The 6,689-nt window shown below is 47.4% G+C and overlaps 1 protein-coding gene across 22 annotated transcripts in view; it reads right to left on the reverse strand.

Moving 5' to 3' along the window:
* SFI1 (SFI1 centrin binding protein) overlaps positions 1-6,689 on the reverse strand; it is a 122,235-nt gene that overhangs the window by 94,453 nt on the left and 21,093 nt on the right. The gene's annotated exons all lie outside the window — the stretch shown is intronic.

The following is a 6,689-nucleotide window of genomic DNA, read 5'->3' on the forward strand; positions in this document are numbered from 1 at the left end:
GAGACAGGTTCTCACTCTGTTGCCCAGGCTGGAATGCTGTGGCATGACCACAGCTCACTGCAGCCTTGACCTCCCAGGCTCCAGTGATCCTCTCATTTCAGCCTCCCAAGCAACTAGGAAACTAGGACCACAGGTGTTCGCCAGTGTGTCCTGATAATTTTTTTTTTTTTTTCTTTAAGAGACGAAGTCTCACTGTGTTGCCCAGGCTGGTCTTGAACTCCCGGGCTTAAGGAATCCTCCCACCACATCCTCCTGAGTAGCTGAGACTACAGGCGTGCACCACCATGGTCGGCTAATTTTTTATTTTTATTATTATTATTTTTTTGAGACAAGGTCTTACTCTGTCGCCCAGGTTGGAGTGCAGTGGCGTGATCTCAGCTCACTCAACCTCCACCTCCCGGGTTCAAGCGATGCTCCTGCCTCAGCCTCCCTAGTAGCTGGGATTACAGGCACCCACCACTGCACCCGGCTAAGTTTTGTATTTTTAGTAGAGATGGGGTTTCACCATGTTGGCCAGGCTGGTCTTGAACTCCTGACCTCAGGTGATCTACCCACCTCGTCCTCCCAAAGTGCTGGGATTACAGGCTTGAGCCACTGTGCTCGGCCAATTTTTAATTTTTTAGAGACAGGGTCTCACTATATTACCCAGACTAGTCTCAAACTCCTGGGCTCAAGTAATCATCCTCCTCAGCCCCCTAAAGTGGTGGTATTACAGACATGCACCACTGTATCTGGCCTGCTGGCCTGATTTCATTCTTGATCTCTTGCTTCAGAATACCTGCACTGAGGCTAAAGCGCGCACACACACACACACACACACACACACACACACACATATATATATACATATAGACACACACACACATTTTAATATACTTTTTAAAAATTTTTATTTTTTTGTTTACTTGAAATAGGGTCTTGCTATGTTGCCTAAGCTGTCTTGAACTCCTGGGCTTAAGCATTCCTCTCAACTAAGCCTCCCAAAATGCTGGGATTATAGGTGTAAGCTACCACACTCAGACTCCTGGATTTTATTTTTTTAGAACAATTTGAAGTTTACTGCAAAATTGTGAAGAACGAACAGACTGTTCCCACATACTCCTTTTTCTTTACACACACACAGCTGTATATGCTAAAAAGAATATGTTTAAAGAAATGAAAGTCAAGTGTGAACATATTTGCAGGGCATGGGGTAACTATAAAAGTAAGGTAGAAGCATTAATCACAACAGCCAAAAGGTTAGAAGCAATCTTTTTTTTTTTTTTATTTTTTTTTTTTGAGACGGAGCTCTCGCTCGTCACCCAGGCTGGAGGTGCCAGGTGGGCAGATCTCAGCTCACTGCAAGGCTCCGCCTCCCGGGTTCAGAGCCATTCTCCTGGGGGCCTCACCCGCCGCAATAGCTGGGACTTACGGCGGCCGCCACCTCGCCCGGCTAGTTTTTTGTATTTTTTAGTTAGAGGACGGGGTTTCACAGTGCTGCCAGGCGATTGGGTCTATTTCCTGGACCTCGTGGGTCCGGCCCGTCTCGCCTCCCAAAGTGCTGGATTACAGCGCTTGAGCCACCGCGCCCGCGCAGTAGAAGCCATCTTTAAAGACAGGCTCTCGGCCGGGTACAATGGCTCACGTCTATAATCCCAGCACTTTTGGGAGGCTGAGGCAGGGAGGGATCTCTGGGGACTCAGGAGTTTCAGACCAGCCTGGCCAACACAGCGAAAATGCCATCTCTACTAAAAATTACAAAAATCGGCCTGGCGCGGTGGCTCAAGCTGTAATCCCAGCCACTTTGGGGAGGGCCGAGCGGGCGGGGATCATCGAGGGTCAGGAGATCGAGCCCTCCTGTTAACAGGCCGAAACCCCGCTCTCTACAAAATACAAAAAAATAGCGGGGGGCGCGGTGGCGGGCGCCTGTAGTCCCAGGGCTACTCGGGAGGCCTGAGTGTAGACGGGAGAATGGGCGGGAACCCTTGGAGGCGGAGCTTGAAGCCGAAGCTTGGATCCGGCACTGCCCCCACTCCAGCCTGGGGCGGCAGAGCGAGGACTCCCATCTCAAAAAAAAAAAAAAAAAAACCAGCCGGGGGGTTGTGGTGGCAGGTGGCTGTAATCCCAGCGTACTTGGGAGGCGAGGGCAGGAGAATCACTTTGAACCCGGCAGGTGGAGCGCGTTGCCGGTCAGTCATGCCATTGCACTCCAGCCAGGGCGACAGGACAGGACAGGACAGGAAAGGGCAGGACAGGACAGGAAAGAAAGAAAGAAATAGGCCGGGCGCGGTGCCTCAAGCCTGTAATCCCAGCACTTTGGGAGGCCGAGACGGGCGGATCACGAGGTCAGGAGATCGAGACCATCCTGGCTAATACGGTGAAACCCCGTCTCTACTAAAAAAAAATACAAAAAACTAGCCGGGCGAGGTGGCAGGCACCTGTAGTCCCAGCTACTCCGGAGGCTGAGGCAGGAGAATGGCGTGAACCCGGGAGGCGGAGCTTGCAGTGAGCTGAGATCTGGCCACTGCACTCCAGCCTGGGCGGCAGAGCGAGACTCCGTCTCAAAAAAAGAAAAAAAAAAAAAGAAATAAAACTCCCGGATAGTTCCAACATAGGTATTGATGGCCAGGTGCGGTGACTCACGCCTGTAATCACAGCACTTTGAGAGGCCAAGGTGGGTGGATCACCTAAGGTTAGGAATTTGAGACCAGCTTGGACAACATGGTGAAACCCTGTCTCTACTAAAAATACAAAAATTAGCCAGGTGTGGCGGCGTGTGCCTGTAGTCCCAGCTACTCGGGAGGCTGAGGCATGAGAATCGCTTGAACCCAGGGGACAGAGGTTGCAGTGAGCTGAGATCTCGCCATTGCACGCCAGCCTGGGCGACAGAGTGACACTCTGTCTCAACAACAATAAGAACGACAAAACATAGGTATTGATACAGTTTAGCTGTGCCCCCACCTAAATCACATCTTCAATTGCAGGTCCCGTAAGACCCACGTGTCGTGGGAGGGACCTCACGGAAAGTGATTAGTTTATGGGGGTAGTTCCCCATGCTGTTCTCATGATAGTGAATGAGTTCCCAAGAGATCTCATGGTTTTACGTGGGGCTTTCCCCCACTTCACTTTGCACTTTCTTTCCTGCCGCCATGTGAGAAAGCACATGTTTGCTTCCCCTTCCACCATGATTTCAAGTTTCTTGAGGCCTCTCCAAAAATGCAGAACTGTGAGTCAATTAAACCTCCCACCTTTATAAATTAGTTATCTCAGATATTTCTTCATGGCAGCATGAGAACGATCTAATACAGGTATTATATTTGATTATGGTACCATTCACTGCTTTGCTTCTATAAAATTATCTTGGCCGGGCGCGGTGGCTCAAGCCTGTAATCCCAGCACTTTGGGAGGCCGAGACGGGTGGATCACAAGGTCAGGAGATCGAGACCATCCTGGCTAACACTGTGAAACCCCGTCTCTACTAAAAAATACAAAAAAACTAGCCGGGCGAGGTGGCGGGCGCCTGTAGTCCCAGCTACTCGGGAGGCTGAGGCAGAAGAATGGCGTAAACCCGGGAGGCGGAGCTTGCAGTGAGCTGAGATCCGGCCACTGCACTCCAGCCCGGGCGACAGAGTAAGACTCCGTCTCAAAAAAAAAAATAAAAAAAATAAAATTATCTTGTACTACTCCCAAAAAATAAAACTTAAATCTGATTAAGTCTCTAAATCCAGTTACCAATTTGCAGAAAAAGACTGAGAACGGAGGACAGAAGAACATGCTAAAATGCACACAGGCCCTATCAAAATACCAGTGACATTATTCACATAAATAGGAAAAATATCTTAAAATTTGTATAGGACCACAAAAGACTCCAACTAGCCAAAGCGATACTGAGCAAAAAGAACAAAGCTGGAGGCATCACATCACCAGACTTCAAAATAAACCACAAAGCTATAGTAACCAAAACAGCATGGTACTGGCATAAAGACAGACACACAGGCCAATGGAACAGAACAGAGTATTAAGTTATTAAGCTATTTTATCTACCTATCTACCTACCTACCTACCTACCTACCTACCTACCTACCTACTTACCTACCTAAGACACAGTCTCATTCTGTTGCCCCACTGGAGTATAGTGATGTAATCACAGCTCACTGCATCCTGATTCAGGTGATCTTCCTTCCCACCTCAGCCTCCTGAGGAGCTGCAACTACAAGGGCACGCTACCATCTGGCTAAGTTTTTGTAGAGATGGGGTTTTGCCACATTGCACAGGATGGTCTTGAACTCCTAGGCTCAAGTGATCCACCTGTCCTGGAGTCCCAAAGTGCTGAGATTACAGGTGTGAGCCATCACACCCAGTGCCAATTTATTTTTGACAAAGGGTCCAAGAACACTGGGGAAAGGACACCCTCTTTAATAAATGGTGCTGGGAAAAGTGAGTATCTACATACAGAAAAATGAAACTAGACCCTCCACCTCTCACCCTATACAATATCAACTCAAAATGGATCAAAGACCTAAATGTAAGACCCAAAACTAGAAAGCTACGAGAAGAAATACTTCAAAAGTCTAGGAAAATATTTTACGAATAAAACATCAAAAGCACAGGCAACAAAACCAAAAATAAACAAATAGGATAATCTCAAGCTTAAAAGTTTCTGCTCAGCAAACAATCTACAGAGCAAAAAGACAACCTATAGAATGGGATTACAGGCTGGGTGGGCATAGTGGCCCATGCCTGTAATCCCAGCAGTTTGGGAAGCCAAGGCAGTCAGATCACTTGAGATTAGGAGTTCAAGACCAGCCTGGCCAACATGGTGAAACCCCATCTCTACTAAAAATACAAAATTAGCTGGGCATGGTGGCATACACCTGTAATCCCAGTTACTTGGGAGGCTGAGGCAGGAGAATCGCTTGAACCCGGGAGGTGGTGGTTGCAGTGAGCCAAGATTGTACCACTGCACTCCTGGCTGGGTGATAGAGTAAGACTCCATCTCAAAAAAAAAAAAAAAAAGAATGGGATTACAAGTATTACAAAAAATATGTGCAAACTATCTGACAGGGGGTTAATATGCAGAATATACAAAGAACTCAAACATCTCAATAGAAAAAAACAAACAAAAAATCCAATTAAAAAAGGGGTAACTTTGGGAAGCTGAGGCGGAGATGGCTTCAGTCCAGGAATTTAACATCAGACTGGGCAACATGGTGAAATCCTGTCTCTACACAAAATTAGCCAAGCATGGTGGTGTGTGCCTGGAGTCTCAGCTACTCTGGAGGCTGCACTGAGAGGATGGCTTGAGCCTGGGAGGCAGAGGTTTCAGTGAGCTGAAATCCCACCACTGTACTCCAGCCTGGGTGACAGAGTGAGACCTGTCTCAAAAAAAAAAGTAGGGGGAGCAAATTCTCTGAATAGACATTTCTCAAAAGAAGACATACAAATGGCTAACAAATATATGAAAAAATGCTCAACATCACTATCAGGGAAATGTAAATGAAAATCACAATGAGGTGTCATCTTACTCGTTAGGTAGGTGGCTATTGTCAAAGAGACAAAAAAAAAAAAAAAGGTAACAAATGCTGGCAAGGAAGCAGAGAAAAGGGAACACTTTTAATTTTATTTTATTTTATTGAGATGGAATCTCACTGTTGCCCAGGCTGGAGGGCAATGGCACCATCTCGGCTCACTGCAACCTCCTGGGTTCAAGCAGTTCTTCTGCCTTAGTCTCCCAAGTAGGTGGGACTACAGGTGCGCACCACCAAGCCTGGCTAATTTTTGTATTATTAGTAGAGACGGGGTTTCACCATATTGGCCAGGCTAATCTCGAATTCCTGACCTCGTGATCCGCCCACCTTGGCATCCCAAAGTGCTGGGATTACAGGTGTGAGCCACCGCACCCGGCTGAAAAGGGAACACTTACATACTGTAGGTGAGAATGTAAACTAGTATAGCCACTATGGAGAAGAGTATGGAGGTTCCTCAAAAAACTACAAATAGGACTACTGCATGACCCAGCAAACCCACTACTGGGCATTTATCCAAAGGAAAGAAAATCAGTGCATCAAAGAGACCTCTGCACCCTCATGGTTACTGCAGCACTATTCACAATAGCCAATACATGGAATCAATCTAGGTGTCCAACGAGATGAATGGATTAAGCAAATGTGGTATATACACACAAATGGAATACTATTCAGTCATAAAAAAGAATAAAATATTGTCATTTGCAGCAACATGGATGGAAACGGAGGATATTAAGTGAAATAAGCTAGGAACAGAAAGTTAAACACCTCATGTTCTTACTCGTGCAGAAGCTAAAACAAGTTGATCTTACAGAAACCAAAGTAGAACAGAGGACACAAGAGGCTAGGAAGGGTAGAGGAAAAAGAGGGACAGGGAGAGATTTGTTAAAAGACACAAAATTAGGCCGGGCGCGGTGGCTCAAGCCTGTAATCCCAGCACTTTGGGAGGCCGAGACGGGCGGATCACGAGGTCAGGAGATCGAGACCATCCTGGCTAACACAGTGAAACCCTGTCTCTACTAAAAACTACAAAAAACTAGCCGGGCGAGGTGGCAGGCGCCTGTAGTCCCAGCTACTCGGGAGGCTGAGGCAGGAGAATGGCGTGAGCCCGGGAAGCGGAGCTTGCAGTGAGCTGAGATCCGGCCACAGCACTCCAGCCTGGGCGACAGAGCGAGACTCCGTCTC

The sequence above is a fragment of the Rhinopithecus bieti genome, unplaced genomic scaffold (genome assembly GCF_001698545.2).
Source record: "Rhinopithecus bieti isolate Rb0 unplaced genomic scaffold, ASM169854v2 scaffold_4666, whole genome shotgun sequence".
NCBI lineage: Eukaryota > Metazoa > Chordata > Mammalia > Primates > Cercopithecidae > Rhinopithecus > Rhinopithecus bieti.